This window comes from Microtus oregoni, unplaced genomic scaffold (assembly GCF_018167655.1).
Source record: "Microtus oregoni isolate MIOR12 unplaced genomic scaffold, Mior012 000168F_ref0000490, whole genome shotgun sequence".
NCBI lineage: Eukaryota > Metazoa > Chordata > Mammalia > Rodentia > Cricetidae > Microtus > Microtus oregoni.
The window spans coordinates 354,324-371,330 of NW_024544824.1; the positions used below are offsets into that span (position 1 = coordinate 354,324).

The following is a 17,007-nucleotide window of genomic DNA, read 5'->3' on the forward strand; positions in this document are numbered from 1 at the left end:
GGGATTGAACCCAGGGCATCCTGCATGCCAGGCAAGCACTCTACCAATTGAGCTACATTCTCAGCTCATAGCTTGAGCATGAACTCCCAGCTCTGCCCCTCCCACACGGTGTCTAGAATACAGATCAGGTTCACGGGGCTGCATCCTGACAGAATGGACCTTCTGAACTGCCTTCCAGCCTGCTCAAGCCTCAGCCCATTTTTCAAGGACTTTACACTGCCCGGTGTGGAAACTCAAATTGTTAAGAATTTGCTGGTCTATGCTGTTTTCCCCAGCCAAACTGGCGGTGGCTGCAGTATGTGCTTGGAAGTCACATCCTGTCCACATGTGGCCTGCAGTTGTGGCCTGTGGCTCCGCTCCTTCCAGAGGTGTAACATGGGTGCATATAGGAAGCAGAAGCCTGGTAGCTTCTCAGCTCGCACACCAGCATCTGTGTTTAGGCCTCAGTATCCCTGCTCTTCTGGGAGACACAGCAGGCTGACCAACAAGGACACCTGATCCCACTGGGGAGATCCTGTGGGCCTGTTCTGCTTCCCAGTGCCAGCTGCCTTCTTTGAACTCTCCTTTCTGCTCTGATTGCTCGCATGGTTTTTGTTTTTTGTTTTTTTCTTTTACCAATTCTGTTCCTACAGTTAATCCTGAGCCTCTGATGGTGCTTGAGAGTCCAGGATGTTTCCCGTGTTTGCAGTGGCCTCAGTCTGTCTGCCTGGTAATCTGTAATGTGTAAGGACCGTTTTTTTTTGTTTTGTTTTGTTTTGTTCCTTTTGTTTATCGAGACTGGGTTTCTCTGTGTAGCTTTGGAGCCTGTTCTGGAACTCGTTCTGTACATCAGGCTGGTCTCAAACTCACAGAGACCCACCACCCCGCTCCCTGCAAAGACCTTTCAAAGGCTGTCAATACCTATTCTTCCACCGGACCCCACCTCCCTATCCCTTGCAGGTTTACTGGTTGGCTGAGGAATGGCAGATCTCCCTGGGCTGAGAATAAATTCTAGCACCAGCTGTTAAGGACTCTCAGCACCCTACAGGAGACTCAGTTTCCGTCTGCTTAATGGGAGGAACTTCGTCCAGTTTGCACGGTCTTTGAGACAGGTGGGATTGCGGAGGGTGGAGAACAGGCCAGGTGGGAGAAACTTTTGCACAAGACGGTATACCTCTTTGTCTGCCTGCTATGTGCCACAGAGAGCACTGATTAAGCTGGGAACAACTTGTTGAGAGAGATGACATCCTAGTAAACAATGAAATCAGTACGTGAATCAGATCCTCCCCGGTAAAGGGAATACAAGTATGTTTCAGGAGCAGAGCACGGGGAGTGTGGGTGTGGGTGTGAAGTCCTGCCCTGGAGGGCTGGAGGGGTCACATTGACAGGTACCTGTTGTCTGAGGAACCCTGGAGGGTTGTCACAGGCCAGCGGGGCAGAACTCACAGCCCCGGGGCCCAGCCAGCGATTCCAGGCCTGTAAGTCGCGGCGAGAACATGTCTTTGTGCCCCCCTCCTTCCCTCAGCCGCCTCTCCGACCCCCAGCGCCAGTCCCTCTCTGACTCCAAATAACTTGTTGGTTTCCCCAGGGCTTTGTTTGCTCGGGGTCATCGCCTCCGGGACACTGGCCGGGGCGCACCGCCCTCGCGGGTCCCGCGTCTGACACCCCTCGGGCCCGGGCCCCCGCCCCCTACCCGCTCCGAGACCGGGGTCAAAGGCAGCCCGAGTCACGTGGTCGCCGAGCAGCACCGAATCGGCCGGGAGAGCCGAGGGAGAATCCGGGTGGAAGCGAGAAATCCAGCCCGGCTCGCAGCTCGCGGCGCCCGGTCCCGCCCCGGCGCCTGCCGGGCCCCCGCAGCGTGCGCGCCCCGCGCCACCAGATCGAGCCCCGCGCACGGCCACGGCGGGGGAGGTAGGCGCGGGTCGAGGGAGGCGGGCGGCCCGGCGGCCCTGTGCGCGCTCCCCACGGGCGGGTGTGCGGGCGCGGGCGCAGCGCGGCCAGCAAGGGGTTAAGCCGGCCCGCAGCCCGCCTCGCGCACGCCCGGGACCGGCGGCCGCGCGGCCACCCGCGCCGCTTCCCCGTGGCGCCCCGGCCGAGGCAGGTAAGGAGCCGGAGGGCCGGGCGGCCCGACTTCCCGGGCCGAGCGTTCGCCAGCCGGGCACGGCGTGCAGGCCGCGCTGGGGCCCGAGCTGCCCCGGTGCAAGTTTGGTGCGCGCGGGCGCCGGGCGGGCGGTGGGGAGGACAAAGGGGTGGGGGCCTCGCGGGGCCGGGCGGGCCGGGGTGCGGACCGGGCAGCGCGGCAGCTGTAGGTCACGGATAATGTCACCCACGAGGAATGCCCCCTCCCCCTCCGCGGCTCCCGAACAGGGGAAACTTTTGTCTGGCATGGGAGGGGGCTAGAGGCCGGGGTGGGGGGGTGGGGAGGCGGCCGGACCGGTTTTCTCCCGGCCCTGAGCGGCCTGGTCCCTAACTCCCCTCCTCCCTCAGTTTCCCCCGGAGCTAGGACTCTAGCATTTGACCAGCACGAAGAAGGGACGCCTGTAGGACGCGGGGGTCTGGGAGCTGCCAGGAATCTGAGGACTCATCCATCACCTGGCTTTTATGTGCCAGGATCCCCACAGACCCTACATCCCTCTACTGGTCCTCCCTCCCGCCCCTAGAAGAGCTTGGGGGACATTCTGGGGCAATATTACCCTCTGGACTGAGGGTTAGACAGATCTGGGTGTTCGTCACTTCCCAGCTGTGTGACCTTGAGCAGATTCTTTCCCTTTTTAAGCCTCTGTTTCCTCACCTGTAAAATGGGTGTATCAGAGTGGGGGATGAAGCCCGGGTGTGGGAATCTCGGAAAATGTTGGCATGCTTATATTCAACAAGTGTTCGGTGCATATTGCTGTGTGCCAGGCACTAGGCTAGTTCACTCCTTTACACGGTGTCGTTCACAAAATTCTTCTACATGACTGTTAGGCAGATGTTATAGAGGGGAAACTGAGGCATCGAATGGAAAATGTCAGGAGAGTAGGAAGTGGGAGCGGGATTTGCCCCTTCTCTCAGTCCTACATATGAACTACAGATCCCTACTAAGCCTGTTGGTATGACTGGGTTTATGGTTTCATTTTCAGTGGAATCATGTGAACTGCCTCTCTACCCCATCGCCCTTCCCCAGGTGAGGTGCCCTTCTACCTGGCACTTGCCTGGCTGAGGTCTTGTGCCCTTGCTCTTGTTAGTGTAGCAGCTGGAGCTGGAGGGGAGGTCGGTTGGAGCCTGTGATCAGAGAGAGCTTCATGATGGTCCAAGTTCCGTTGCTGGCTAGGTCCTGGAAGGAACGCTCTCCCAGTGTGGGTGGTGGTTCAGGGAGGAGTCTGACTCCCTGGCTCCAACTGGGGACAGCTGGTGGCTTTGTCAACAGACTTCCCCAGCACCCAGGAGACCTGCAGAGGCTTTTATCTCCCTTTAGAACTGTCACTTTGAGATCAACAGGGGGTAGGAGGTTGGGCTCAAGAGTTGAACCCTTGGGCAGATCAGGGATCTAAGGCCAAGGATTGATGTCCCAAATGTTTTAGGCTTCATGGCCAAACTAAGGGAGGCTTTGATACCTTAGCCTTAAAGGTCCTTGGAGCTAGTATGGAGGGTGAACTTGGAGCCAGCAAGATTGCAGAATCCTCACAGAGATGCTGGTCTTTGTTCTAGAGTCCAGCTAGCCCAGTACTGGTACCTCGTAGTCCCGGAGGAAAGACTTCCCCTAGTAACTGTGAAGAGTGGCTCAGATCCTCACTGGGTTTTCAAGTGCTAGGTGGGCCCAGTCTTTGGTGGTGTGTGCGGGTAGGGTGGGGAGGGACATGATTACCAGTCAAGCTCTGATTGGAGGTTTTGAGCAATTACTTAAGAGATGGAATACAAATTGCTAATTAATGACATCTTAAAACATTGGACCGAGGGCTGGTGTGGTGGGTGTGGTGGGTTCCTGGGGGAGGGAGGTTTGTGCACAGGGCTCCAGCCGCTCCAAGACCCTCCAGCTCAGAGTGTGGGATTCCCAAGGATTTGTAGGCTTTCCCTGGGCCCTGGGAATAGACAGCTCTCCCCAGCTGACATCACTATCAACTTGTAGGAACAAGAGTGGAAATTCCACCACTTAGCTCTGAAAGGCAGGAGATTAAGTAGAGGGCTGAAAGACCTGGAAAGGGTCCTGGGGGCTGGAGGCTGTCCCTTGTGTGGTCAGAGTCGCTCGGAGCAGAGAGGCCTCTGGGAAAGTCAACAGGTAAAGGAAGAAAGTCAGGGAGAAAGATAGAGAGGGAGAGGCTTCTGTCACAGGGGTGTGTGCAAGGGGTGTGCAGGGTGAGTCTTCAGACTGAGAGAAGAAGGAAGAAGAGGGAGAGCCTTCCATCACATGGGGTGTGCAAGGGGGAGTCTTCAGGCTGAGAGACGTGGACCGGGAGTAGCAGCACAGGAGCCAACAGAAAATGTGAGAGATGGTCTCAGCAGTCCATAGCTCTCTTTCCTGGCCTTAGGGACCCGCTTTGCCTGTGCTCTGGGCCCATGTGTCTGTACTTTAGAACCAGAGCCAGACTTAGAAATCACTAGGGTTTGTGCAGACTTCTAGGTTGGAATTTGAGTATGGCTTGAAATAACAGGGCTATTTGGAGGACATTCTTTGCTTGAGATGGGAAATTGGGTAATTTTTCAAATTCATATGGAAAATTTCTGTGGCCAGGGTGGCAGGGTACTTGCTGGGTTTTGACGAGGATCAGAGGTGGGATGGTTGTGGAGCCGGGTGTGATAGGGTGATCAGCAGAAGATGGTGCCTGAAGGACAGGAAGGAAGAGCTTCCTGGTTGGTCATGTCGGCAAGGGTTCCCAGAGGAGGAAGCATCTGAGGGGTCAGGCCGTCAGAGAGGACGGTGGGCACCAGGCTGCACTGTGGGGGCTTACCAGCGTCCTGCTCCTGACTTAGGGTTTTATGTGGTAGCCGAGAAGACAGAAGGTTGTAAGCAGCTTGTTGAGATGGTGCCTGCTACTGTACTCTGCCAGGCATGGTGCCAGGCTCTTTACAGACACCCGTTGACTTCTCACAATGCCCTGCAGAGTAGCTGGTCACCCCATCCTGCCCTATTTCTAGGTGGGGGAAATGGAGGCTCAGAGGGGTAGAGGCACTAGCAGTGCCGGAGTTTGAACCCGTACTGATCTGTTTATGTGGCACCGAGATGCTGTTCTCAGGGTCGTTTTGGCCATGGACGGTGGCAAGAGTGACCGAGACTGGAAAACTCATTGACTGTCACCCTGTGGAGCTGACCTGGTCGCCTCAGGCAGACTCAGGCGGGAAAAGGGCCACAGGATTTTGTAGCTGCCTCGGGGGTTGGCCCAGGTTTAGGGAAGGACTTCAGCAAAATCTCTGCTTTTGAATCCTTGGAAAGCTCCCTAGGGGCAGATACCGTAGGCTGATCCAGGCCAAAGACAGCAGTAAGGTCGCACCCAGGGCATCTAACCTGAGAAGAGACTGCCTGAGGACAGGGGGAAGACCTCACTGCTAAGTGCCTGCAGGAGGAGTAGAGAGTCTTTAGAGGGTGTGGGAGAACGCACCCCCGGGTCAGGTTCGAGTGACCACTTTCAGTTCCCTCTTTGCCTGAGAACAAGTTGGGTAGTGCTGAGCTCACTCTAGCCCCACTGTCCCCAGAGCTCTTGAAGTGGCCTTTCCTGTGTAACACCCAGTGGCCTGCACAGCTCCTTGAGCCCCTGTGCTTTGAGGACACACCCACCCAGCCTTGCCTGCTTCTAATAATATTGATTTTCTTTTCCCTTCCTCCCCGTCTCCTTCACACCCTCCCTCCCTCCATTCTTTCCTTCCTCCCTCCCTCCTTCCCTCCCTCCTACCCTCTCTTTCTCTCTCTTTCCCTCCCGCCTTTTCTCCTTTCCTTCCTTCATTTCCTTTCCTTTTCTTTCTTTTTTAAAAAATATTTTCTAACCTTTGTTTTTATTTTATGTGTGTGAGTGTTCTGCCTGCATATGTGTCTATATACCATGTATTTGTTGGATTTTAGGGGATGGGAGTTGCAGGCAGTTACTTCTGGAGCAAACCAGAACCTGGCCCGCAGGAATGCAAGTATTGATTCTCTCCTAGAATTGGTTTTCTCCTATGGGCGCACGCACGCGTAGGTAAGGCTGGGTAACTCTGTGAGTTCAAGGTCAACCTGGTCTTCCAGCAGAGTTCCAAAACTAAGTCCTGACCTCCACACAGGCCATAAACACACCCATTCCCACACTCTCACACAGTCTACCTGTAAAAACCAACCAACCAACCCCCAGACTCCTATTTTGGAAAGGATGGTTGTTATGCAGCACCCAGCAGACAGGAGCTGTTTAAAGAAGCAGGTTGGAAAGTTCAGGTGAGGAAACTGAGTCCCAGCGGTAGGACAGCCTCATGGCCTGCAGTAGCTGTGGTTATATCTTGGAAGCCGACAGGATTTCCTCTCTTTGTTGATGCCTCTGCTTTCTGACTTCCTGCCTGTCATCCAAGTTAAAGGACTTAAGTCCCACTGGCCCAGTCTCCTCCTGGATGACCACACTGGATAGTGTCTAAAGCTTGCTCAGGTGGCCCTATGACTGCTGTCATGACCCGTCTCATGAGCTAGGCTGTGGGCTTGGGACTTCCAGAAGGGCAAGGGGAATAGGTGGTGGCAGGGAGAGGCCATGGGAACAAGAAGGCGGGGACTTCACCTTAAGGGAGTAGTGAGGTCCAGGTCAAGTCAAGGCTACAAGCAAGCCTGAGTACCAGAGAGCCTGGGGCTGGCCCCGCTGTGTGGAGCCTGGGCAAGGGGACTGCAGTTGTCCTTGCTTTGAAGCATTTTAATTCAGACAGTGCAAGTTTTGGGTTACTTTTGATTATTGAGACTGGCATTGTTATTGATTGATTGATGATTGATTGTAGCACGATTAATAAAAACCCAGAGACAGATATTAGGGTTCAACTTGAAGGTAAGAAAAGCAAAAACAGTCAGCTACTGGCTCTTAGCTCTACCCCAGTCTGAAATGGCGATTCTGCCTCCAGGAATCTCAGAATGAGACTGTGTCTGAGCTGTTTCCTCCCTTCTTATATTCCTCTCTAGTGTTGGGTTTAAAGTTGTACACCACTACTGCCCACTTTCTGTGACAAACCAGTGTGGTTACTGGGATTACAGGTGTGTGTCACCTCTGCCTGGTCTGTAAGGCTGACCAGTGGGGCTGTGTTACTCGCTGATCTTCAGACAAGCTTTATTTATTAAAATACGAATGAAATATCACTACAATTCATTTATTTTTTGAGTTTTTAAAGACGGTTTCTCTGTGTAATAGTCCTGGTTGTCTTGGAACTAACTCTGTAGCCCATGCTGGCATAGATTCACCTGCTTCTGTGTGCTGGGATTAAAGGCAACCACACCACCACTGCCTGGCGATAGTTATTGATTTTGGAGACCGGGTCTTACTGTGTTGCCTGGCTGGCCTATAACTCTTTATATAGACCATGCTGGCTTCCAGCTCTGCCTTCCATGTGCTAGATTAAGGATGTGTACCACCAAGCCAGCTTGATAGTTATTCTTGACTGAGGTGCTCACTTCCTTCTTATAACAGCAGTGGGAAATGGAGTTAGTATCACCTTCTTTAAGCAGATATGGCAACCAAGGTTTAGAGGGACCAGTGGCTCCACCTGGAGCTTAAACTCAGAATAACAGCCAATGTTTGCTGATTCTCACGGCTGCTCTGGCCTTGTTCTGTGAAGCACTGATAGACAGATTGAAGAATAGATATACCAGAGGGGACTGACTCAACTATATAATAAGAAAGCAACATATCACAGCAGGCCAAGATGGCAGTATTGTTTCTGGAGGGAGAAAGCTCCATATTTCTGGGAATGCAGCTCAGGGCTGGAGAGGTGGAGAGGCTCAGCAGGTAAAGAGCACTGGCTGCTCTTCCAGAGGACCCAGGTTCAATCTCCAGCATTCGCAGGGTGGCTCGCAACTATAATTTCAGTGCCAGGGGATTTGACTCCATTTTCTAGCCTTCATGGGCATTGTAAACAAGTAGTACACAGATATACATTCAGGCAAGCTCTCATGCACATAAAATAAAAATAAGTAAAATTAAAAAAAAATTCCCAGAGTGTATGTAATTAATATGGTGGGTGGGGATTCTGGTCTTTCAGGCCTGAGATTTGATTCCATGAGGCAAAGCCTGGATAAGGACTAACTTGTCTGGACAGGTCTCCAGGTGGTGGAGGGTGGAGGCTTGTTGTAGTCTCACCTCTGGTTTGTACCCTCTGCTCTGCTTGCACATAGCTGCCTGCCCGGGCAGGGGCCAGTGAGAAGAGAATGTTGCCATAGCAGGTCTTTCACTCAGGTCCCTCTGCCTGCATGTCCTTCCTCCTGACACTTGTGGCACCCTGTTCCATGGTGTTATGGGAATGGAAGCAGCAGGCGCTCTCCCTGCTTCTCCTGCATCTGTATCACCCGGGAACTTAGGAAATGTGCAGGTGCTGCCTCCCTATCCAGACCCACTAAGTCAGACGCTGGGGCGCTGCAGCCCAGTGGTCTGTGCTCATTCGCTCTCCAAATGGTTCTGATGCATGAGAACCACTGGTTAGGTCATTACAAGGTCAGTGCCTCTTTCTGTTTTCGGTTTATTCAGACTCACAGTATCCGGATGAATCCAGGAAAGCCCAGTTCCTTTCTATCTTATCCTTTTAGTGACCACTGGGCTAGGTCATTTAAGAAAATAAATGTGTCTTTCCTTGGGCTCCTGTTTTCAGCATATTCAGTTGTTCAAGTGGAACAACTGTAGGGGCCATGGAAAGCCTACTTTCTCTTTCTCTCTCTTTTCTTTCAAGAGGGGAGCGGGGGTGTCTCACTATCCTGACTGTGTACCCTGGCTAGTCTGATACTATGTAGGCCAGGCTGATCTTGAATTTACAAAGATCCACCCCTTTTGCCTCCTGAGTGCTGTGATTAAAGGCATGTACTACTATACCCTTGTTCTACCATGTTTCGAAGGAGTACCATTTTGGATGAATGCCCTTTACTCCAAGAAACAGTCTTATAAGAGCACTGGGGTATAGCTGAACCCTGTGAGTATAAGAAAGAATATTGAGACAATTTGAAGAGGACAGAGGTGGGAATAGGAAGAGTGAGGGAGAGATTGTGTTGGCTAGAATGGGTGCCAAGAGGCTGGGCAGAGTGGCATGCCTTTAATCCTAGTACTTGGGAGGCAGAGGCAGGAGGATCTGTGTGAGTTTGAGACCAACTTGGTCTACATAGTGAGTTCCAGGACCACTAGAATGACACAGAGGAACACTGTCTCAAAAAAGAAAACAAAACAAAAATGTGGGTGTTAGGAGCAAGCCAGCTGTGTTCTGTGCCTGGGCCAGGCCCGGGGTCAGAGAATGTGGGTCCTGCACTAGAGAATGCTGTGTGTTAGGGATGTAAGGGCATGCATCTGTATGAATCAGTGTCCACATGTGGGTCTGAGAAGCCTTAGCTATCACCAGTCAGTGGTTTTAAGCATCTCAATAACTCTAATGATGATTGTAATGGCTACTCGTATCTGTTGACAGTTTATCAATGCTTGCTAGACATTTACATGTCATCTCAGAAGCAATCTTCAGAATAACCCTCTAGATAAAGGAGGCACTGTAGTCACTTGTGTTTTATAGATGGAAGTACCTAGGCCACGCATAGCCAGAAGGACTAGATTTAGAAATGTTTGTTTGTTTATTCATTGAGACAGAGTCTCACTGTGTATGTCTGACTGGCATAGAACTCACAGAGATCTTCCTTCCTCTGCTCCCAATCGGGGCCCTTTACTACAGACATTGTTATTCTCTGTTCTGTCCATGAACTGCCTGAGTTCAAGGCCCCGGAGCAGGGTGAGAGGTTAAGTTTGAGAGAGAAAGTGGGTTTCCTTTGGTTTTGGTTGGAGAAGTGGGAGAGGTAAGTCAGTCTCCTAGGGGCTGGAAGGTGACTAAGCCATTATTAAGCACTTGCTGTTGTTCTATTAGAGGACCAGATCTCAACACCCTTGCAAACACCTGTAACTTGAGCTCCAAGGGATCTGAAGTCTGCTTCTGGTCTCTGTGTAAGGGAACACACACAAACACACACACACACATGCACGCATGCACACATAAATAAAAATAAAATTTAAAAGTTTTCTATCATCTACCTTGTTCTTTCCTGCCTGTGTCCGCAGTGTACTTGCTAGGAACCCCAGGATTTCCCTGGTGGCATAGGAACCTTTCATCTTAAGTTGAAGGACTAAGGCTCAAACAGGAGCAGGTGCTCACTCAGGCTGTTTGGGACGTCAGAGTCACTGTTAGGACCAGAGCTCAGAATTGTTACTGACCTTCCTAACCAGAGATGGCTTTTCTCCTTTAAACTGTCCTATCCATCTAGTCTTTGGCAGGCTGTATCGCCATATCCTCAGGGTGGCCTAGGGCAATTCTGGGAAGAGAGATGGGGGTGTCCTGGGAGACAGCTGCCAAGAAGGGGTGGGGCAGTTTCCATGAGGAAGATCACCAAGAAGCCCAAACTCCAGACGGAAACCAAATGTATTTTCTAGGTCCTGAGAGGATATTTGGAACAATGGCGGTAGGATGGGGGAAGCTGGACTGGAAAAAGGTTTCTTGTTACCCTTAAAAAAAAAAAAAGTTGAGTCTGTAGGTTTGACTTTTGTTTCTCTGAAGGACGTTTATGTAATTTCCCGAAGCAAGATCCAGAGCTCTGTGAAGTTGTTAGGCCTGTTGTTTATAGATTCAGGGCTTTGGAGCTGGGCAAGACTTCTATTAGGAAACCTCCCCATCTGACGAGCAGATTGAGAGGTGGGAGCAGCTGTCAGAAGTGGCCCAGCAGGCAGCCCAGAACTTGGGCTAGAATGGGGTCTTCTTGGTCCTGCCATCCCTCAGATGTCTGATTTGTTGGAGATGGCAAGGGTCATGGTAGGGGTGGGCTTTGGAAACTCACTGCTGCTGGGGTTGGGGAAGGCTATGCTGGATGGAGCTAGCTGAGACCACCCTGTCCAGATGCTGGACCTAGCCGTATACTGCCTACCCAGCAGCGAGGGACTCTGAGTCACACTCAGTGGGGCACAGAGTCATGGGCCATTGTGTGTCCTGATTCATTTTGTTCTCCCAGTTCTGTAGGAATGACTAGGCCCTGGCCCCAATCGTGCCCATAATTGTGAGTGAAGGGCTCAGTGCCTACAGATATCCCGCTACTCCTGATCTCCTGTCTTTAGGTGCTCTGTGGTCATGGTCCACCTGTTCTCCCCAGGACAGGGGTTTTGAGCCCCTGAAATCAGACATGGAATTTGAAGGTATTTCTGTATACTGCTTTTCTCTCTTTTTAAAAAGTTATTATTATTACCAATTTTATTGTATGGGTGTTTGCTCGCATATTTTGCTTGCTTGTATGTCTATGCACCACATGCATGCCTGGTATTTGTGGAATGCAGACCCTAGAACTGAAGTTAGGGATGCTTGTAAGCCGCCATGTGGATTCTGGGAACCGAATCTGGGTCCTCTAAGCATCTCTCTAGCCCCCATACTGTTTTTTTTTTGTTTTGTTTTTTTTTTTTTTTTTTTTTTTTTTTTGGTTTTTCGAGACAGGATTTCTCTGTAGCTTTGGAGCCTGTCCTGGAACTAGCTCTGTAGACTAGGCTGGCCTCGAACTCACAGAGATCTGCCTGTCTCTGCCTCCCGAGTGCTGGGATTAAAGGTGTACTCAACCACCGCCTGGCTTCTATTTTTTTTAAGATTTATTTACTTTATGTATATGGATGTTTTGCCTGCATGTATATCTGTCTGTCTGTACATCCCATGACACTACAGTTACAGATGGTTTTGAGCCACCATGTGGATGCTGGGAATTGAACTGACCTCTGAAAGCCATCTCTCCAGGCCTCTGTACTGTGTTCAAGTTAGAGTCCTGTCAGTTTTGGCAGACTGATAGAGGATAAGGTGTTCTTGTGATGAGCAAGGACCACATGCGCTATAGGCTGGGGAGAAGTGGCCATGTCACACTGATGTTTCAAGTGTGGTCACAGAAGTCACTGACAGGTGTGACGCCAGCTCTTCCAGTTAGGATCTGTATGATGACTGTGTTTCACATTCCTTGTGTATAAGCTGGCAATAGCAAGGATGCTTATCTGTTCAGTCAGGATATGCCTGGTACAAAACTGTCGGTTTGAGAGGATTTTGGTATGTGGCTGTCCTTGCTGCCGGTTTCTGGTTTGGCCTTCTAAATGCCTGCCCTGGGTCTGGGTCTTTTCCCTATCCCTGGGCTCACCTGGTGCCTGGGCCACAGCAAGGCTGTCGAGCTGCAGTGGGTAGGCAGTGAGGGTAGCCTTCTCTGCATCTGGGCCTCCCAGCCCAGGCCCTCCCACACTGTGTCCTGAGGCAGGCTTATGTAACAACCTGGCCTGGCCAGGCAGGACATGATTCTCAACCTCATTTTGTCCCTCCATTGTCTCTTCTTCTCCCTTCCCCCACGGAGCTGTTGTTAGCTGGTTTCCTCAAGCTGCAGGTCTGAAATCGGACCCCTGCTATTCTTCCACCAATTGATTTAGTCTGATTGATTTCGTCTGCAGGTTTGTGGGGCGGGCAGCCAGCCCCTCCTTTCGCTGTCCGGGGACTGTACTTGCTTCGGAGACTGGCAGGCACCTTGGATTTTTGTGTTTGTTGGCTCCTAAGTGGCATGGGTCCCTCTTGTGACCTGCCAGCCCCTAAGGCCGAGAGGTCCCAGTTCTGGATTCATTCCCTTTCTAAACATGCCCACCTCACCTTTTGGCCCAGCACCTCCCTGAGGCAGCCTTCCTGATCCAGAGAATCCGTCTTTCTGACAGGCCTCCACAGTGCCAGTCACAACTCCTGTGCTGAACTCTACGGTGAACTCAATACTGTGTTTTCTGCTCTTCTTAAGAGAACAGAGGTAAAAGCTGGCAGGCCACATGTACCCTATGGGCAGATTCTATTTGGTCCATGCCAGATATTGAGCTAGTAGTCAATAGGACATTCTATATTTAAAAAAAAAAAAGTACTTCTTGCTTTACTGCAAAAACTGAAACATCAAGCTGGATGTAATGGTATATGCTATTAATCCCAGCATTTGGGAGGTAGAGGTGGGAGGACCAGGAGTTGAGCCAGTCTTGGTTATATGAGACTCTATCTTCCAACTTCCTGTGCTCCCCATTAGGAGACTGCAAACCTCAAGCCTGTGTTCTCCAGTGGCTCATGCTAGGGATAGGCCTGTGCCCGTTACTGGCCCTGCCTGCCGTTTCATGTGCTTTATAATCTTAGACCCCAGAGACATCTGAGTTTGCAACCCCGTCCTTCAGACAGGGTCTGCTTTCTCTCCCACTTGGCAGGGTGCTGCCTGCCTGTGTCCTGTGGCTCTTTGTGGGCAGTGAGGGTGTGGACTGTTCATATCTGTGTCCGGGAATGTGCTTAGGCTCAGGACTGTGCATACAAGGTTTATTGAATTTGTTTTCTGATTTTGTTTCTTTTGAGAAAAAAATCTTATTGTTTAGCCCTGGATGGCCAGGAACTTTCCATGTAGATCAGGTTGGCCTCAAACTCACAGAGATCCACTTGTCTCTGCTCCCAAGAGCTGGGATTAAAGGCATAGGCTTCCATGCCAATGAAGATGCCCCTTCAAAGTGGTCTTTGCTGATAGATCACAATTATCCTGTAGATAAGAAAACTCTGGGGAACTTACAAAAATTGCCTATAGATTTCTGTCCCCTGCATCTGTTTAGGCTTTTCCTCCGAAAATACTCAGACACAGAGAGCTTCAGGCACACTTTGAGTACTACTGTAGGGGTCTAGGACTGGTAGAGGACCCCAGGATGACATTAACAGGGACATCTTTCCTACCCTACCCCTGGCTTCTCTTCCACCCTCTAGGCCAGCATGCAGGGCTCCTCCCTGTCGTTCTGAATACGTCTTGAGCAATTCTTCAAGGATAGCACATTAGGCAGGTTTGTGGGGTGGGGTTGGCCCAGAGGACTTCACTTCACATGGGCTGGCAGCTCAGGAGAAGGGCACACTGAGAGGTGTGCTCTATCTGCCCCAGAACGAGAAGAAGCTGAAGTCTGGCTCTTAGCAGGTAGGTGCTGGGACTCTGCTCTCAGGCCTTGTAAGAAATGACTGGTCTGCTGAGGGCCTGTGCCACACAGGCTGAGCCATTAAGTACAAGACCAAACAAGCCATTTACAACTGAGTGAACTGAGGTTCTATAGGGAGGGTCCCTCCGAATATTAGTCATGAGTGTATGAAAAGTTAGGCTGTAACCTCCACTCTTCTCTCTCCAAGCTAGGCTTTGCTTCTCTGTCCTCATCGCCCTCTGGACAGTTAGTGGCAGATCATTCAGTGGGGACAATCAGCTGATTGTCTGAGGAGACGGTTAGGGCCTAGAAGACTGAGCAGAGCACCAGTACCCTGGAGGCATGAAATAGAATAGGTATGTGAGTGACCCCTCAAACATCCTGCATCCTGTTTCTTGGTTTTCCCTTGCACTGTCTCGATGGGCCAGCTGTCTGTGTGCCCACTTCTGCCTGGCACTGGCCTTGTGCTCTTTCTTCTGAGAACAAAGCTAATTTCTGACAGTCTTTCTGCTGACAAAGAAGGGCAGACAAGGCCCTGGCTTCCCCCTCCACCTGCTGAGAGCACCTGTGGGCTGTTGGGAAGGCCAGCGGCAGCCCTGTCAAGGCTCCTTCTGGCAGCCCAACTGTCAGGACCTAGAGCTCTTCTTCCCCAGGGGCCAAAAGTCTGTAGACAGAGGGAAATGGAATATTGTTATCAGGGGTCACATGAAACCCTGGAGGTTTGTTCAGGCCCAGGTGTGGTACTACCCTTCAGGACCCAGAGACTAGATGTGTCTGGCTCAGGGATGCAGTATCACATTCTTATGAAGCATCTGCTTCATTTGGGCCTTTTTCTAGGAACTGACCCAACAGTGTGCAGAATAGCCCAGCACTCTGTTTTCATAGCATGCCACCAGTAGGGCGGAATCAACAAACCAATACAAACACATCGTGCCGAGTGACAAGAAATCCCTAGGAGGAGTAAAGTTGGCCTGAGGATAGCAGGTTGCCTGAAGGGCCAGGCTATGCCCCAGCAGTTGGGTGTCTCAGGAGGGAGGCAGGACGCTGCTGCAAGATTGGGGAGGAGCATGCTTGGCAGAAGAAGCACCAAACCAAGTCTGGGGGTTGGTATGGGTACATACGAGGGGCAGTAAGGCAGAAGGTCAGGCAGAAAGTGGGAGGGTGGGTGAGGAAGGGCTTTCTTGTCCCTTAAGAGGGAGGACTTTGCTGTTTAGATCTGAGTAAAGGGGAGCTGCTGAAGGGCTTGGAGTGGAGGACTGACCTGTTTAACTCTTCAGGCAGAGCTATCACGTAGCTACCTCCCAGAGAGGAGCCAGGAAGGTCAGGGGGGTATACAGGGTGATGCCAGGAGAAGCTTGTAGCCCCCAGATGAAGAATGATGGTGGCTCAGTGGTAGGGAGGGTAGGGACATCGGGAGTGGCCTCTGAATTTATCTTGTAGATGAGCCGACAGATTTGCTGAGGGATTAGCTGTGGATGGAGAGGAAAGTGTTGCTGGCTGGAGGAACCGGAAGGAGGACCAGGAAGGCTGAGGACAAGCAGAATGGAAAGAGAAATGGTGATTTCTGGTCAGTTGTGTTGGGGTGTGGCATACACTGATGGAGGGTACCTGGGGACCCTGAGTGTTGTTGGGGTGTGAGGTGTGCCCTGTCCTCCCCTGTTCCAAGAGTCTGTCCTGAGACAAACACTTTTGCTCCCTCAGTTCTGTCTGCAGACCTGCCTTCCCCTTCCCCCTGACAAAGAGGATGCTAGGTCTTGGTAGAGAATCCTTTGTGTGGCATGCCTCATGTGAAGGAGTTTTGGTTTTGGTGGGTGGGCCTAGTTTGAAGGAGGCTCAGGCTCAGGCTCTGCTAGCCAGCCGCCCCTCGCCCCCCTGCACTGCAGTGTTGTCCTGGCCTGGAGTTCCAAGGGTAGCCAGGAGCATTTGAGGAGGTAGCATAGTACAGTGATTAAGAATTTGGTCTTAGAGTCAGGCAAGTGGGCAGTGAGTCCTTGCTCTGCTGCTTGACTGTGAGACTCTGGGCAAATGAAATGACATCTCTGACCCTCTGCTTTGTCATCTGCGTAAACGGGCCGATCTAACCTGCTTCACGGGGTTACTCTGATGAAGTTAGCGAGGAGACGTGCAGAAGACACTTGGCAAAGATCTGATACCACACTCGATTAGAAGCATTAGCGATGACCTGTGTGATCCATCAGGATAAGAGGTTTTGCCTAGTAGGTTATGGGAACCGTGCAGTTTTTCAAACAAGAACACATTTACTTGTGGTTTGGTGGGGTCAGCTGTAGTTGCTGAGATTTGGGATGGTGGGCATCTGACTCATTCCAGGGATTTCCCTTTGTCATTAAGTAAATTGAGATATGAGGAGAGAAGACGCTTAAGCAAAGTCTCAGAAGGCCACCTTATGCTGTCACCTCCTTTTGTTCCCATGTGTCTTGCTCAGAATCTTAGCAAGTCCCTGTTAACTTCTGCCTCAGATAAGAACAGGGCTGGCCCAGGTGAAAGGTCCTTGGCTCTGTTCCTTCCCCTGTACCTCTGTGCCCTCCCTAGCTGAGGGTCTTTGTTGTGTTGGCATGGCAGCGCAGGTGTCCGGGAGGACAGTGGGAATTTTCCTAGGGACTTGTCTCTGCTGTTCAGTGGACAGCCTTGGGGAAACTTGAGTGAGAGGCTTGAGGGGTAGGTGACATTGAGGGGACTTAGGGGACATTCCAGACATTGAGTTAGGTGTGGCGGTATATATTTGCAGTGCTAAGTGCTCTAGAGGTTGAGGCAGTAGGATCACTTGTTCCTAGGAGTCCCAGTGTGGGCGTCACAGCATTTGAGGTCCACCTGGGCTATATAGTAAGACCTTGACTAAAACAACCAACTGTAAACAGGGCTGGTGGTGCGGTGGGGCAGGCTGGACTGGAGT

The 17,007-nt window shown here is 51.4% G+C and overlaps 1 protein-coding gene across 2 annotated transcripts in view; it reads left to right on the forward strand.

Annotated features, from left to right (window-relative positions):
* Nucleotides 1-1,421: 1,421 nt before the first annotated feature.
* LOC121445228 (bifunctional heparan sulfate N-deacetylase/N-sulfotransferase 1) overlaps nucleotides 1,422-17,007 on the forward strand; it is a 61,841-nt gene continuing 46,255 nt past the window's right edge. The window contains exon 1 of one of the 2 annotated variants that reach the window (XM_041647259.1): nucleotides 1,422-1,457. The gene's annotated coding sequence lies outside the window, so the exon portion shown is untranslated. Of the gene's footprint in view, nucleotides 1,458-1,727; nucleotides 2,081-17,007 lie in introns of those variants that run through there. The other variant, XM_041647255.1, reaches the window with a different exon arrangement.